Here is a 16860-nt window from a genome sequence, read left to right on the forward strand (position 1 = left end):
TTGAACTACTACAGACTGAATGCACAGATGAAGAGTTATAGTCAACAAGCCCAGGGAACACAAATCAATAGTTAGAGTTACGACGTGCAGAAATTTTTGGAGCTTTCTCCAAATAGCCTGATAGAAAATGCACTGTGTCATGCAGAAACTATAAGGAAATTCCTTCAAAAATTATTGATGCTGCTGAAGAAGAGCAGAAGTGCTTCACTTTCCTTATATATTAAGCTTCATGGAATGTATTTTTGCTACATGCAATAACCAATTAACAAAACATCAGTCAAGTATGACAAACATCCATTTTTGAGGGACCACTGTAGAGAAATCAGCACAGTAAGAATTTACTCTTCTGAAATCTGTAACAGCATAAGAGATCGAAAAACCTGATTCTTGAAAAGTCTTTACCAGATGTTCCTAGCAATTTTTTTGCCTCTACACATATTTCAGACTTTGTTAGGGTTTAGCTCTCCAGTACTCTGAAATGGGAACCGTTTTACACTGTCTTGCAATGCTGCATTCAGTGGCACTTGACACTCACTTTCCACCTTTAGGCCTGACTTTTAAAAATATGAAGGCAACTGTGAAAATATTAATGTTAATTAAGATGCATTTTAGGAGGATGATGGAGAAGGAATTGTAAAAGTACAATTTATTGGAGACGACAGGCAGGGAAATAGAAAATTATTATAAGAGCTAACTGGACAATGGGAGTCAAGTCAGTTGAAACAGTTCAAATTTGTAGCAAAGTCTGATGGAAAAGAGTAACGTGTTCCACAGAGAGGCAGGGAGTAAGATTCAATTATTCGTCAGACTGGCTGTCTGCTTCCAGGACACATATAAGGTGGTTGCCCAGGCCATTTCTCCCCTGGGGTGCCACTTCAATGTGGAAGAGAGGGTCCCGCAGAGGGTTAAGTAGAGCTGTGCCATCCCCAGGTGGCCCAGCTCTGACAGCCTGCCGCCAACTCTTGTAAAAGGACTGGTGCCTGTTTGCTCACATTGCTCTCTGCAAACTTCCATTATGGTGATTTAGGATCAAGATGTTGTCCAATTTGTCCCCGTCAAGGTGGACTGACAGCTGACTGAGGTGGCTTCACCCCGCATTGCTCCTAGACTGCGGTGCTCGGTGGCCCGCTCTCTGCCTGGCTGAAAGTCTGGGTGGCAGCCTCTGTGTTCCAGCTGGGAGAGCCTAGCAAAACCAATTACCTCTGCTGAGTTGTTTTTCTGTGCTAGCCTGTGACCAAGGAAAGATTAAAGGTTGCAGAAGAAGCCAAGAGGTGATTTTCCTACAAATGAATTGCCCAGGAAGGTAGATTTCTTCACAGCTGTTATAATAGTTGGCCACTGTGACACAGCGGTTTGCCTAAGGGATTTGCTTAAACCAAAGATGTCTTTCAATTACTATATATGTGCTGGTAAAAACCAAACAAAACGAAAACCAAAATCAAAACCAAAAGACAATATTTTACAGCAATAAATATCTCATTTTCAGAATGCAATTTTGTGAATGGATAAATTTGTGCATCATCCGAAAAGGAGACTGAAAATCCTTTGACATTTAATTTTTTTTCTCCTCACAAAAAAGTTCTTAATTATTAATAGGTCTTATTAAACTAACAGTAGCAAGCGGACAATTTCACCCTGTAAAAACCAGACAGGTAGAAGCTGACCTTTATACCCCTTGAAAAATGGTAATTTATTCATATTATCTGAAGATTATTGTTTTGCTGATAACTATAAGAAGGACTTATTCTGCATTTCTTATGTATTCTAAACTCCTAGGGACTTTAACAATGAAAATTATCATCAAGGGTTCTTCACGGGGAAATAGGAATTGGCGGAAAATGCAGGACAGGCCCCAAGTAGGTATACATTATGAATGCATACTGTAAACTATCACAATTGTGTTTTCTTGTTAAAAATAGCTTTTACACAAAATAGCTATTCAGAAAAATAACCAGCATATGGTTCACTGCATTCATTTGAATGTGACAGGTAAAATGCCTCAGTGTGTATTAACCTAGTTTAAAATAATATTGCAGAAGGAATAATAAGAGAGTTTTTTTACCTAAAGTTCATTTCAATTACACTGAAAATATTATTCCTAACAGTCTGTGCTGTCTGAAATTTGCTTTGGTGCTGAAGTGTTACATGGCATTGCACATATTTTAAACACATATAGGAAAAGGGGAATAAAGAGGTTATCTGTCTCAAGAGCAACATATCCTGCACACATCACGGGCACTGTCGTACCCCCAGCTCACTGGTCGGTGGCCTGGCTATCATATGCAGCCAGTATTAGACTAAAGGTTAAAGTGTGCTTAGATATAGCTTTAAATGGGTACAAGGATAGCTTGTAGATCCACCCAGTGACTAGCTATAGAAAGATAAGGCAGCGCTCTGCAGTACTCAATGCTTAGAGAAGACAAAAGTCTAATCCAATAAATATCGACAGAAGTTGTACCTTTTCAGTTAGCTTTGACAATGACCTTTATTCTTCAACTAATTAAATCAGTTTAGTTCTGGAGATTAATAATTAGTCATAGGTTTTTTTCTGCTTTTTATGTGATACTTTTTAATTAGAGTCCCTAGTGGTGTTTCAGGAATTTGTGTGCAAATATTGTGTTGGTGATCTATCTTCCTTCTGGCTAACATTTACAATACTTAGATCATTCATGCTCCATGCAGCTTTTGTTATTATTACAACATACAACAACAAAATAAATCACCATTAAAGTGTTCTATAAGCAATCTTCAGATCATTTTGACTCAACTTCTACATTTTAAATAGATCGTTGAAGTATGGTCATAAACTATGGGACTGTCATGTGATGCTTTTGACATACACGCACTTACTGAGTCCTGCTTTCCTCCTTTAAGCCTATTACACTTCCACTGCATACCACACCTTCACACCTTCACAATCCAGTACCTTATCACATAGTCATAATAATTTTGAAGGAGAATCACTCCAGTTAATCCCAGCCCAGCCTTTCTCATGAATCTGTCCCTTCCAGGAACAGTTGTAGGTTACAAACCTGTCAATTCATTTTTGCTATTTATTTTTTAATGTCCTACTACTTTTAGGAGGCTAAGGAAACAAATTAAAACATGTAGCATCAAAAAATGCTACTTCTAATTATTGATGAAATTAAAATACTCTCTGATACCATGACATTAAGAAATGCATGTTTTTGATATTAATTTTAACTCTAGCATAACAACTTGGCCTTTAATGCGCTGCTTTGCATAGAAGACAAGAAATAAGGTATCACTAAGCTACTCAGAGGTTGCTCCCATCCTCCTCTTGTTTGCAATTGACAAACATGGCATTTCTGAGAATCGCAGGATGACAGCTGTGGTGATTGAAGAAAATGTCTAAGCTTTCAACTTTCATTTTACAATAACACTTTCAGAGACACTTTCTATCTTCTATCCTGATGTTGAATGACAAACACCTGATTGGTGTCAAACACATGAAGAACTGACAGACATTAAATGGAATATAGTTATTGAGCGTTTAGTGTCAGTTGATCTTCCACAAAACAAGCTGAAGCAGCTGACTGCTAGCTGAAACCATGATCATATTTTTGGGGGTAAGAGAAATTTGCAACTAAAATAAAAAATTACCTGCAGAAAAAGTTAGTTTCTTAGAAAATCCCAATGACTATCGCAAGAACAAAATCATAGTACTATGGAAGGTAAATATGCAGTACATTTGCATTCTTCATTATTCATAGACTATGCTCCCCTTACTTTGTTAAAAATATCATGTTACATGATTCATTTCATGTATCTGATGGACATTTACACATTTAATCTTCCTTGAATTACTATATCTTTAATGATTTCCCCAAAGCATACCAGTCAGGAAGTCATTTTAATTGTCATTGAACTACTATACATATAAATTAACCAGGTTGCTCTCTGTTGTCAACGTAAAGCAATGTTTCAAAAATTGGAAGTTTATTATTTGGATTAAAAAAAACATGCGAGAGGATTCATATGCATATACAGCTGTATGAAAAATCAGAGTGTAATTCAGGTCTTCATAGAAGAAGATGAAGTTCAGGCACTCTAGAAATCCAACTTATGACTTACTCTGAGGTCTTAAACAGTTCTCCGTGGCTTAGCTTCTGCACAAGCTTAGTAGAATTATTTTGAAAGAGCTTTCCACCCTACTATTATATTTAGGCACACAGATATGGGTGAAAATTTCAGAAGAGGTGAGTTCTTACACAAATGTTCTCCGTTAGGAACTGCCCACTATGGAGTTTTTCTGGAACCCAGTTTAAAGAGAGAATTTGGTACTTCCGTCTGCTTTTAAACCTTCCACAGTCTCGTCTTGAAAAGTGCTAACTACTTAGGATGACTAGAGGATAAATTTCTATTAAAGGAATACATTTGGGATAGGATTCTAGAGATTTGAAATTAATTCCTTTCATTTCCTCCTTTTTTTCTTCTGTTATTCTTGCAAGTTTTGGGAATGAAAAACATGATTTAAATGTAAAATATTTATCAAATATTACAACAGATATTGAATAAGATAATCAGAAAACATTAAATCAGGTGAAACTTGACGATATTCTGTCAATTCACATTCCTACCACCCACATGAATTCCTGACTTTTAGTTCTGTGAAAAGTTTGCATTTTCAGTTTCTCTCCATAACCGCTAAAGGAAAATAAACAACCCCAGTTCTAACTTATTAACTTTTTCTTCCCTCCTCCTTTTCAGAATGAGCCAGAAAGACTTATAGCAAAAATCTTCTATATAATTTTTTTAGGAACTAAGGTTTCAACTCAGAGAAATATTTTGTAAGACCACCACAATGTCAAAGAAAGCAATAGAAAATATGAATGATGTTACTTATATTTTAAAATATCTGAGTAGAGACAACACTTTTTTTAATTCATTTTTAGAATTAGACTCCCTTAACCATTCTCAAATACATTCCAAAGCAGGACCAATGCTCTAATTTATAAATTCAGTTGTAATAGGATTAAAGTAATAAAACTATTAAGTTCATTTTTTCTCAGAAATGTGCAGATGTGTAGTACAGTAGTAATACATTGTGAATCACTTGGTGTTAAATAACGCTTTTTACTGCCTGCAGGGTAAGACTAGTCTTTATTGAAATAAGAAAGAGAGAGATTATTCAAAAACCAAGTCTATAAAAACTGATTTCTCAGTGTGAAGTAGCTTAATGTACTTTCCAGGCAGCTTCCTGGCCATCTGAATCTGCTATACACCAATCCACCAAAACCTGGATAAATTGAGTACCAGGGCATGCTTTAGACCTGCCTAGATTAATCTCACTGAAGAGATGGATCATACAACTTAGAAGTCCTAAAATCATCAAAAAAGAAAAAGATTTTCTGCTGAGGATAAATAGCATGCGAAGAACCACCAGTGCTTAAACCACATTTTCAAATGTAGGTGTCTAAACCGGGTCGCAAAGATCAGTATCTAGGAATTTGAATTGAGGTGGCCTGATTTTCAGATAAGTTTCTTCTGAAATCTGCCACAATTCTCATAGTTCAACACTTCTAAAAAACAGAGCAGCTTTCTTTATATTCCCATATTGCCAACTATAGGCTCCTTTGTTTGAAAGCAGTTGTTTTTTCAAATGTTCACTTATCATCCAATAGAGTAAATTCGAATAATTATACTTCTCTGGGAAAATGGCAACAACAGAAAATCCTAAACAGTTTAAATTTTGTTTTGTTTTGTTTTTTCCCCCCACAGAGTTCCTTCTGTTTTTTGTCTGCATGTCCATATATACATGTACACAGATATGTATACATACAGAGCAAAAGTGAACAAGAGCTGCAGCTTTCTTGCCCTGAGCTTGTGAAGTCTGTTGTAATTGTACTTCAATCTTATCTACTCTTAAAAGACTGCTAACATCATCAGGTCCTAGACAAACCCTGCTGTGATTCCTTCCTTGCAGTTCCTTAAGTGTTTAACTCTCTTTATGAATTAACCCATGATACTTCTAAGCCCTGCTTAAAAACTGCATTAAAAATGTGTATCTGTTGCAATGCCTCTGGGCCTGGCTGTGACCTACGTAGCACGCAGAATATCTTCACTTGCTTTTGCATGTTGTTGCATGCAAATGTTAGGTCATTCACCACCTCCTCAACTCTGGGGAAGATGCCTTCAAGGACCCGCCCTGTCGTCTCTCTATTCATCTTCTATCAGATGTTCCCGATTAGGACGCCATGCAGAGTGAAGAAAAGATGAGCTGCCATAAATATGGACCTGCTGCTACTTGTTCCTTCTCAGCAGTAGAGAACTAGAAATGAGATTGCTGCTCCCTGAGTCACCAGCCTTCTCTCTGGCTGCTTCTGAAGCAGTACAAATAGAAACAGCCCTTGAACTGTAAAGCCTTTTGTCAGAAACTCTCTTGTTTTTTAAATAATAACCGATAGAATGGATGCAACTACTGTCTCTGGTTATACAAATAACACAAAATTGCACAATTTACTAAAATTCATAAAAGCAAGAATTTGCTACTAAGGATTTTACTTAATTATGACTTTTCAGACGCTTCTATTCAAGCGTTCATCCATGAGATACGTGTTTAACCTGGCACAGATAAAAGAGATCTGAATAAAAGCTTTTAATAACACTATTTTCAGCAATTTCATCTCCATTTGGAAAAAAGCTAGAAGCACAAATTCATGGTAATATATGGGTACACAGTGAAGCATCCATTTATTGGTAGTACTTTGAGGTTCTCTACTTTTATAAAAACAGCCTATACTTTTGTGTTGATTGCTATGTTTAGAATGTGCTATTTTGTGCACAATATTCTGCTGAGAGGATAAAGTGATGGACATGTATAACCTCTGAAGAAATCAGCTGGAATTTTATATAGTACAATACATTAGACTTGTTCATCTGAGAAAAGCAAGTAGAAAAGTTACAGTTTTCTGATATATCTGAGGATCAGGGGCTGAATCCAATCCCAAAACGATTATTGCAAGTTAATTGACGGGGCTCCATTTAGTGACTTCAGTAATGAGGATGAAAAATTGCCCAGAGGGAGAAAGAACAGGAAACAATTATTTTTTTTTTCTTTTCAGCAATGTAAATCATGTTACTTATTATTGAAATATAACAAAAACATTTATTTGCAGAGCATCATTATTGAAATATAACAAGGAAGAGTGTATCTGCAATACCAAACTATAAAATATTTTCCTTCATGTTATTATTTGTAAATTATTTTCCAAGTTTAAATTAAAATTAATTATATTTCTTATGCTTGGGAAAACAGAACCCAGAACTCCACACTTTAATAACAAAATAGCATCTTGGGCTGAAATTAACAGTGCATTCATATTACAAACATGTTGTATTAAAAGACTATTCACGTAAGAGGCTGAGAAATAGGGCCTATATTTTGAAATATTTCAAAGGAAATACAAATCAGCAAAGAATATTTTTTAATTTGCAGTCTGTGAAATACTGCAAATCCATCTACTTGCACTTAGTACACCATAAATTGAAATATAAAATTATTTTCCATATATATTTCATTGCATATATGTATATATGTATTCTACGTGCTATATATCTCATAAAGCAGTGTATTCCTTTCTATATATATATGTATGAGTTCAAATAAATTATATTGCTCATAATAAACAAAGAAGACACACTAAGGTTTGTCTTAAAAAGAATAGGTAATATGAAGCATTTATAGCTGAAGAAAGTATATAGGAGTACAACAGAAGATACTTAGTATGCTACAGTTAAAATCTTATTGTAATTCATTTTACAATAGCTTTTTATTGGAATCTGAGATGACACTACCTGCTTTCTCAACAAGAAAGTAGATAGCATTTGTTGTAAAAAATAAAGTCTTGGGTATTGACTGATGTCAACACATTTCTGGTTGGATTCAGACTGCCTTTTTTGTTTAAAAAGTCTCAACAGGTTGAAGCTATTTATAAATCTATCGCTCACCATGATCAAGCTTCAAACTTGGGCTCCTAGTTTTGACAGTGAGGTTAAAAGAGATCAATCGATGTGTGTCTTTCAATACTCATATGGCCTCACTGCTCCAGCATCTGAAAGAACTTTTAATCTATTTGCTCTCACAACCGCCAGCGAGTTAACTAGTACACTTTTCACCGTTTTCTAGAAGATTTCCTAAAGGTCACAAAGGAAAGGAATCATAATGGGGGTTCCCAAATGCCAACCCAGCTTTTTTACTATTTAATTGCGATTCTTCTAATTATGTAATTGAGGTTGCTGATAATTGGTACCTGTCTGACAGAGAAATAATGAACCACCTTACAAACAACTCAAAATACAGAAAAAATACAGGGAGAGGCTGAATGCAGATTAGCCAATAGTCTAAGGATAATAATCACACATATTCTTGTAAAAAATAACTAGCAGTAACTATTTCAGTGTAAACAGTACCACTGCTCTACCGCTTGTTGAAAGTGATACCTTTCACCAGGAGTGGTATTTCAGATGAAGTGGAATATTCTTCTGTTGCCATGTCAGAGGGAGGAATTCTGATTATTACTTCATAAATATAACTTTGCAAGACAGATGCCGACCTACACAGTTTGTCTTACCTCAAATTTCATCATGATGTGTAGAATCTAGAACTGCATCTTTTATTGAGGAACAAAGGAATCTAAAGAATTTATAGTACAAGAAGGTTAGAAATCAAATTGCTAGTACACAGGTTAAATATTATGGCTGCATTTTTCAGATATAGCTAGGCTGAAACCAGTGCTTCTGTCACTGTGGATATCTGGACAGTCACATCTTAATAAGGTGTCCCCAGTTAGATCACAGGGGAATATAATCTTTTTTTGAGCATGGAATGCTACATTTCCTCTCCTTACACAAGAGTACACGCTCAAATGTAATATGATTGACACATGACATATAAAAATCTAATTCACTGAAACTCATGAGCCTTTCTATTTACTTTCCTAATTATTCTATTTTATTTTAATTTTTTTTTGAGGTCCTCCTTACCTCACTACTTATTTGCTTGATGAGAGATCACTAAACAAACTAGACTTTTTTTCCTGTTACTTCTCAACCGTCACTTCTCTCCTCTAATTTCACTCTCCCACTCCAAACCCAGCAGTTTTATCTGCAAGGAACAAACCACCTTTGAGCATCATGAAACAGTCACCAAACTGTTGCACTTCATTTTGGTTTGACTCATTTCAATGAACTTCGATCAATATCCCTCCTTCTAACTTTCGAAAGCCTTGTTGTCTGAACAATGATTTGTTTTATATGACATAACTCATTCTTTCTTAAGTGATTAGTGGAAGGCTGAAAATAAACTGTACCCAAAATATGGGCAGATGTCTATCAGAAATATTCAAGGTTTGTTCATCTATATACTTATCCAAAAAATCAGGCAAATGCACATTTGGAATCCATCCATCTACTTACAAGTAAATATAAAATAATCAATTTGCACAACAGCCTGCCATTTTAATATGGAAATACAGACTATTCAGCAGTAACATATTTTACAGACAAATAATTAATTGATCAGTAATGAGAAATTTTTTTTTTTTTAACATTAAAAGTGACCTACTTGCACCTGTGTAAGACCTTCCATTATACAGTTGTCCCCGTGGGATACTATAGCCATTAAAAGTTACCTAGTGTTAAAATTTGGTACACAAAGTCCTAATTTTAGATTATTTCTCTCTCTTCAACAAATGTACACCCATGCATACACACATGCGCTCAATTTACTGTTAGGGTATTTCTAAAGGTTCATAGACTACAGACTTTGGAAGGGCATATTACATTTCTATAAACGGAACAGTCTGATTTGTGCTTCTTTATACTGCTATAGTAACATGAAGCAGTTATACAGGATTAAGTGTCCAGATGAGACTGCAAAACCAGCTTTATGGCTGTTTTTGCAATTTTTCCCAAAGGTAATTCCATAAGAATTTTTATTATGAGCTAAAATGCATACTAGACAATGAAATTATAACATAATGGCTTTAAATTATGTTATTATTTTCACATTTGATGGAACAGATTCAACTGCTTTGTAAATCTTGATGTTTCATATAGGTCTGCATGTAATCTGAATATATAAAACCCTACAAAATTCACTGGGTATCTCCCATGTCTCATTAATATCAAAGGTCAAAGAATTCTGGTCAAAAACTGCGTCAAACATGGAACAAATAATTTAAGAAGTCAAGAGACCAAAGGTGACTACATTATTTCTACATCAGTGCACTATTATGGATTCAGTCATTCCATCATTGCGCACATTTAATCTTGTTCTATAATGTCCCTTTAGGCAATGATTATTTACGTCTTTGCAAATAACATATTCTAACAGTAAAGCCTTCTAAATTCTCATCCCTAAAGTACATTAGTGATTAGGCAATGCTTTTCTTTCCTCACCTATACTCAGCTGACCGAGTGTAGTTCTTCTTCAGAAGCGTACTTTATCATACTGAATCTCTGTCATCTTAAAATGAATTATTTTATGTGGAGCTACATTTTAAAAGCAGCCCGAGCCTGAAGCAGTGGCAGATTGCAGAAGGAAAATGCATAAGCAGGGCATTCTGTAGGAAGCTCACGGTATACATGCTCTGGGATACACACTGGTTAGATGCAGACTTTGCTACAGGTATCAAATATATGTTACACACCTTTATTTGGAGTGTTTTTCTGTATATACTGGGAGAAAATACCTCCTTCCCTTTCAAAAGAGATGTAATTTTGGCCAGCAATGGCTGTTATGATTGAATACTGAGTGCTTTCTGTGTGATCTTTCCTTCATCTTCTGATTTCCTTTGTTGATAAAGAATCCATTTACTTTAGTATTCTGTAATAGTCAGATGGAGTGTTGGTCGCAGTTCATACATGCAGTACATCCTGATAAAACCTAGTACTCTGTTTTCATTCTCTGAGTGCTAATTCAAATATATTTTACTCCAGTTGCTTCTCAAATGTGTTTGTACTCAACACAGTTATTCATAATGTACTTGAACAATGACAGTAAAATGGTCCTGAGAAAGGGGCATCCGACCTAGTATGGAGGCAAAAGTGGTAAAAACCCAGACAACTTTGGATGAATGATCTGTTTAAGATGAATACTCAGCATCTCTTGAAGAAAGGTCAAACGATGCTCAAAAGTAACTATGGCTTTGCAAAGATGACTACAAGGAGAAGCTTCTCTACCTGCTTGCAAATAGTCAATCCCCCAGGCTAAAATGACTATCACTAAGAACATTTTCTTGGGGGGGGGGGGGGGGGGGGAAGTCAAGACTAGGAAGCTAAAAGTCCAAGTGGAGGATCCAGTGATTGAGGGGTAGGGTTCTCGCAGAACAGTGTGGCCAAAAGTAACCCTCCCCAAGTTAAGATGCAAATATACTGTGTGATCCTGAATCAGAGAGTAAAGTTTTAGTACAGTGGGCGAGTGCATACTAAAAAGAAATGTTTTATCTAAGCAGCCCAGAAAATTCATAATGCCTGATCCTTCTGTGAACTCTCAGGTGAAGAGACAGCACATAAGTTGTCCTTACAGAAGTCTTGGTTTCTACTAGTATTTTTAAGATCTTTTAAATATTTCTCTCCACTTTTCACACAGCCAGTATCTAAACTTTGAATTCAGACTGGTATGGATCTAAAATGACCTATTCCTCAATGATTCAGATGTTCTGGATGTTAAAAAACCCCTGGAGAAGTCCATGGGAAGTAGCTGATGAAAAGATCTCAATAAATCAGTAAGGCCTTCCTTAAAATTCTTAAGTAAACAGTCCCATTTAATTCATAGTTTGCTAAAAGCAAATTTAGGCTGATGCATGATTTCCCTGATTTTGACATGAAAGAATGATTTTTGCTCTTATTTACCAAGCACATGACTTTACACTTGTATGTCATTTGTGCATCTTATGATTAGGTCCAGGTAGGAAAGCCACTAAAGTAAAAGCAAAACAACCCAAAATCTTCAGTTTCAACATAATTATGTTAAGATTACAGTCTTTTTACGTAAGAAGGATAGTCAAGATGGTGCTTCCCAAACAAAATCATGCTCCCAAGCCTGGAAAAGCCTAGATTTGAGGGAAGGTAAAGAGTAAATAGAACATCTTCAACAACCCTGAGCTAGATGTAACAGATAGTTACAAGTTTCAGTAAGTTTCAGCCTGTCTTGCACCCAACATAAGCATATAGAAACATACGTGTCCAAGAAGACACGTCCTTATAAATGAGCATATTGAAATTCGCACATCAATTTTTACATCAATTTGAGATTGGATTTAAAACAGCAACTTAATGCAGTTTTGCATTTGGTCTGAAGTAACTGTTCTCTGCTGTGCAATCTATAGATGCTTCTATAGACTGACTTTCCTACAGTGACCTTGAAGCCAGAATCTCTGTCAAGATTTACAAAGAGAGTTGTAAAGACTCTCAAAGAAAAAAGGTAATCCGCTTTGTTCACCTCTGAGGAGAAGAATTATGCTTCTGGAAAGGTAACGTTTGAACCTTAGCACCTTTCATCTAGCCATATTCAGCAAATAAACAGTCTATGTGCACAGGTGCTAATATATTTGATGCTGAAAGAATTATTGGTTGTCATTTCCAGTGTGAAAGATTCACTGATGATCATTGGAAACCTAACACTACTATGTACCTTGATGCTGTGAATTGGCACTGGGATATCATCATCCGCGAACAGAATTTTTTGAGGCAGGTGATACTGGCTTACTCAGAAGAAAATACTTCCCACAATCCTACAAGTGTCTCTGGAGAAGAAAAAAAGACAAGTAGGAAGTGAACACTTCACCATGTGAAAACTGAACAGCTTACTGATAGCAGATCCTAATCAGGTGTTATAAGCAGCTGCTGAGAAAAGGCAAGGGGACATGTACTGCTGTGTGGCATATTCCTTATCTTTCTGTTTATTGTGGAGTTATGCTACATTGCATCCCATTTGGCTGAGAGAGGTGATACAGGAGAGAGAGCACCACAGGAGAGCCTGCTGGAAGCTGGACTTGTAGCACAGCCACCAGTGCACGGGTAGGACATCCAAATTTGGATAATTCTTATCAGCCACATGTAGACAAGGAGAAAACTCCCTTGCTTTTTGGGGTTCTTTTTCTCAGAAAAGTACGAAGCAATAGAGAATTTGTCAGCAATATGTCTTTCCCCATATCATTCATTTTCTAAGGGGGAGACTCATACTGCACTTGAGACAATATTTTAAATCTTACTGGTTTTGCTAAGCTGTAAGGGTAACTAACAACATGTTAACATACATGGTTGCAGGCAGACCTAACCTCATTCTCTCTGTGCTTTTAAGTATCCGAGCTACAGAAAAGGCCACATTTTAGCATTTTAGTGTGACAGAACAAATCAATTCAAATGCACTAACATGACTTCTGGACTGGAGGTGGCTTCTGCCCATCCAAATTAGATTAGAAAGAAAAAAAAAAATGGTCTTTCTGTACCTGCACAGAGCAGATATATCCTAAGACAGAAAACTATTTAAAGAAAACACACCCCTTCCCCAATTTCCAAATTCTAGACAAAGCAACAAACTATTTACTCTCAAGGCTGACTTTACAGTTATCAATAAACATATTTGGCTGTAAGTGAACTGCTCTTTGTTTTGCATCACAGTGAGAGAAACTAAGGATCAAATATTCCTATATAGCCTTGATGGCCTATTGAGTTGAAAGACATATAGGGACCAGTGGGTCCTACTGGCCGAAAGATTTTGAGTTCGTGGGACATTCATATATCAGACATGAAATTTACATCTGAATAAGCATTTGAAAGATAATAACAAGTTCTGGAGATTGTTCGAAATTAGTGGAAGGAAAAGGGGACGAATAGCAGGGTCTAAAATAGATCGCAACACTGGATGATTATATTCACAAGCAAAAGAAACACACTTCTGTATGAGGTGTTATACTTCAAAACATAATGCATGACGAAGGAAGAAGCACAAAGTTTGTCCTTTTAAAGACTCTGATTTATGCAGTCCCCTGATGTTTACAAAGTTGCTCACATATATTTACGTAATGTCTCCGTATAGCTACCACTTGACAGATATTCTGAACACACAAAAGCAAAGTGTATCCTTCATTTTGCCAGTCTCTTCCCTCCAAGTTTCCGGTGGATGAATTCCCTCTAAGCCTGGTGCTGCTACTTTACTGCTCTGAACCTTTGCTTCAGTTCTGATTGCCCTCTTCTCCTCCCCTTCCAGCAGAGTAACAAAAGCTTTGGAGGAAAGCTGCCCAGCAGCAAAAGTTTCAGGCAAGGAAACTGGAGGGAAGATATTGATCAGTGTCAAACCACTTTCAAAGTAATGGAAGGAGAGGGAAAGGAGAGTTTCATTCTCTTCTAGTAAAAGTGGTATTGATTCAATTCTGTCCTTATAACTGAAATAGCTTGTTGGCTCCAGCAAAGCCAGCTTTCTCCTCATTCTGGTCTCTCTTTCCTGCTTATTGGAAAGTGGAGGATGGATGAAGTAGAAGAACATAGTCCCTAGTCTGAGACACGGGATCGAATCAGGTTCCCTGTCCTGCCAAATGTTGAACACTGTAATAAAACTAAGCAGATTGCCTAGATTCTCCTACTTTCCCACGGAGGAGCAAGGGCAAATCAAGCTCTTTTTCACCATAATTCCTTTGCTATATAAAGTAAAGGAGGGTGGTTGTCCATCATAGCACAGTGGGTGACCCACCTTTTTGCTTGTTCAATTGAAAGTCCATTTTTGCAGGAGACATGACTGCACATGGCGAAGAAGCTGTACTGGGTAGAACACTTCCAGTAGCTGTGTTAAAGAAGAAATTTTTCTGCGAGTGTACTATTGTTTTATCTTTGTTCTTTTTAAAAATAACACTGAAAGTGCCTGGAATACAAGATGTAGGGTATTTTATATCTAATTATAAATGACTATAAAAATAAACAATAAGAAAGCTGTTGCATTTTCACAGTACAAACAGATTAAGGAGTAGTGAAGCTGAAGCTACCTCTACATTTCTGTGGACAGAGAGGAAAAGTGAACTGGAAGGATGGAAACACTCCAATAACTCAGTCCATCATGTTTTTAGTTCTGCTCCCATTTCTGCTGCTCACTCTTGGTTTGGGCTTAGAGAAGTCGCTCTGCTGGTAGAAACTGCCGTAATGCATCGTCACAACCTCACTAAAATCACTGGAGTTGTAACAAGTTTGCAACTAAGGATTTGCCATTTAGCCGTCTTCTCTGTTGGCAAACATCGGGACGAGCATGCTGCCCTATCTTTCAGCAATATTTTCAATATAAGTCAATATATCGGGAACATTAAGACAAGCATATTAAGGCATCAGAAAGCCCAACTATAGGAACAGATTTGTTTCAGCATATGGCTCATGCCCTGTCTCCATGGGGTAGATGGGGAGGGCTCATTGCTCATTTTGGTTTCAGGATCAACACTGGCCATTCAAATACGGTCCTCCTTGTGTATCAACAGAAAACCTGTCCTTGCATTCAGTAGGAGAACAAGAAACCACTAGTTCTGAATACCCTATAAAATCTTCCTTAATCATTTGGGGCAGAATTCTTGTTTAATAGTAATGGCAATACCCAAACATAGAAGAGTTTGGGTAGCACAGATCAGCCTTAGGGGAACTGGAAATCCCCCGAGTCACTGGAGGTATTCACACTGTGGATGTTATAAATATATCCACTGTACTTTACAATGTTTAATCTTTTTACATTTAGAGATCAGGTTTATGTTACTAGGTACTTTTCAGTGAAATTATTACATTATCATGTGACAAAATGACATGGCGCTAATGGGTGCATTAAAACAAAAAGTTACATTTCAATTGATGTATCACCTTGCAGTTATTATTTATATTAAAATCAGTATGATTTCTACCAGGGGGATTTTGTTTAAAAGGTGATTTAATATAGTTGAAATTACATGAAACATTTTCCCACAGACTTAATGGCAATATCGTACTGTGAGAAATCAAGAAAGGGATCTAACTGTACGTCTGCTAAAAAACCAATATTGCATTTTAATCTTTTTTCCTGTTACCATGTGTTATAAAGTTATATCTAGTAAGAGGATTTTTTAGATGTTAAAAATGCCACACATCCAGAGCATAAAAACCCAAAAAGTGAGCACTGTTACGAGAGAAAAATTACTCATTTGTTTAGAATTCAAAAAGTGATTTAACAATTCCATAACCAATGCAGTATATAGTAACATGGGAAATATTATACATTCTCACCACATACAGTTTTAAGGATGATTTATTTCAATAGTTCAGTAACTATAAAAGTGCTGTGTTAAAGATTTCACATTTTATCAGCTGAACAATTTTATGAGGTGATGATGTGAATCTACATCCATCAAAGATCCTATTCCATGATGAAACATTAATGTTTCAGAAAACTGGAGTGCTCACCTTGGCTGCGTGATTCTGACCGAAAGCAGTTACACAGCAAAAAGGATTGGTTTGGGTTCACATGGACAAACATACTGACAAAAGCAGTATTTTTTGAGCAAGGGCTTCAGTGAGTGAATAGCTTTTGGTTACTACAGCAGTCCACACAAGACGTTTTGTTAAAAAGTTGAAAAGTTGACAGCAAAAGATCTCATTAGTAACTGAACTGAAATAGCCTATTTCTATAAAATGTGAAAAAAACTCACTTTGTATAGAGATAAAAATCCTGTTAAAATAAATGTGAAGCCCTCTTTGAGAGTAGATGAAATGATATGACCCATATAGTAGAGAGCAGACAGGAATCTGAGCAAGCAAATAGGAATTTTAAAACATATATTCATTATGTTATATATATAACATAAATAACATAATATATATTATATATATTAT

The 16860-nt window shown here is 36.2% G+C and overlaps 1 protein-coding gene across 13 annotated transcripts in view; it reads right to left on the reverse strand.

Moving 5' to 3' along the window:
* KCNIP4 (potassium voltage-gated channel interacting protein 4) overlaps positions 1–16860 on the reverse strand; it is a 470545-nt gene that overhangs the window by 100091 nt on the left and 353594 nt on the right. Inside the window, exon 1 of one of the 13 annotated variants that reach the window (XM_076336028.1) lies at positions 12659–12680. The exons of the other annotated variants lie outside the window; for them this stretch is intronic. The gene's annotated coding sequence lies outside the window, so the exon portion shown is untranslated. Of the gene's footprint in view, positions 1–12658; positions 12681–16860 lie in introns of those variants that run through there. 13 annotated transcript variants of the gene reach the window in all.

The sequence above is a fragment of the Aptenodytes patagonicus genome, chromosome 4 (genome assembly GCF_965638725.1).
Source record: "Aptenodytes patagonicus chromosome 4, bAptPat1.pri.cur, whole genome shotgun sequence".
Classification (NCBI taxonomy): domain Eukaryota; kingdom Metazoa; phylum Chordata; class Aves; order Sphenisciformes; family Spheniscidae; genus Aptenodytes; species Aptenodytes patagonicus.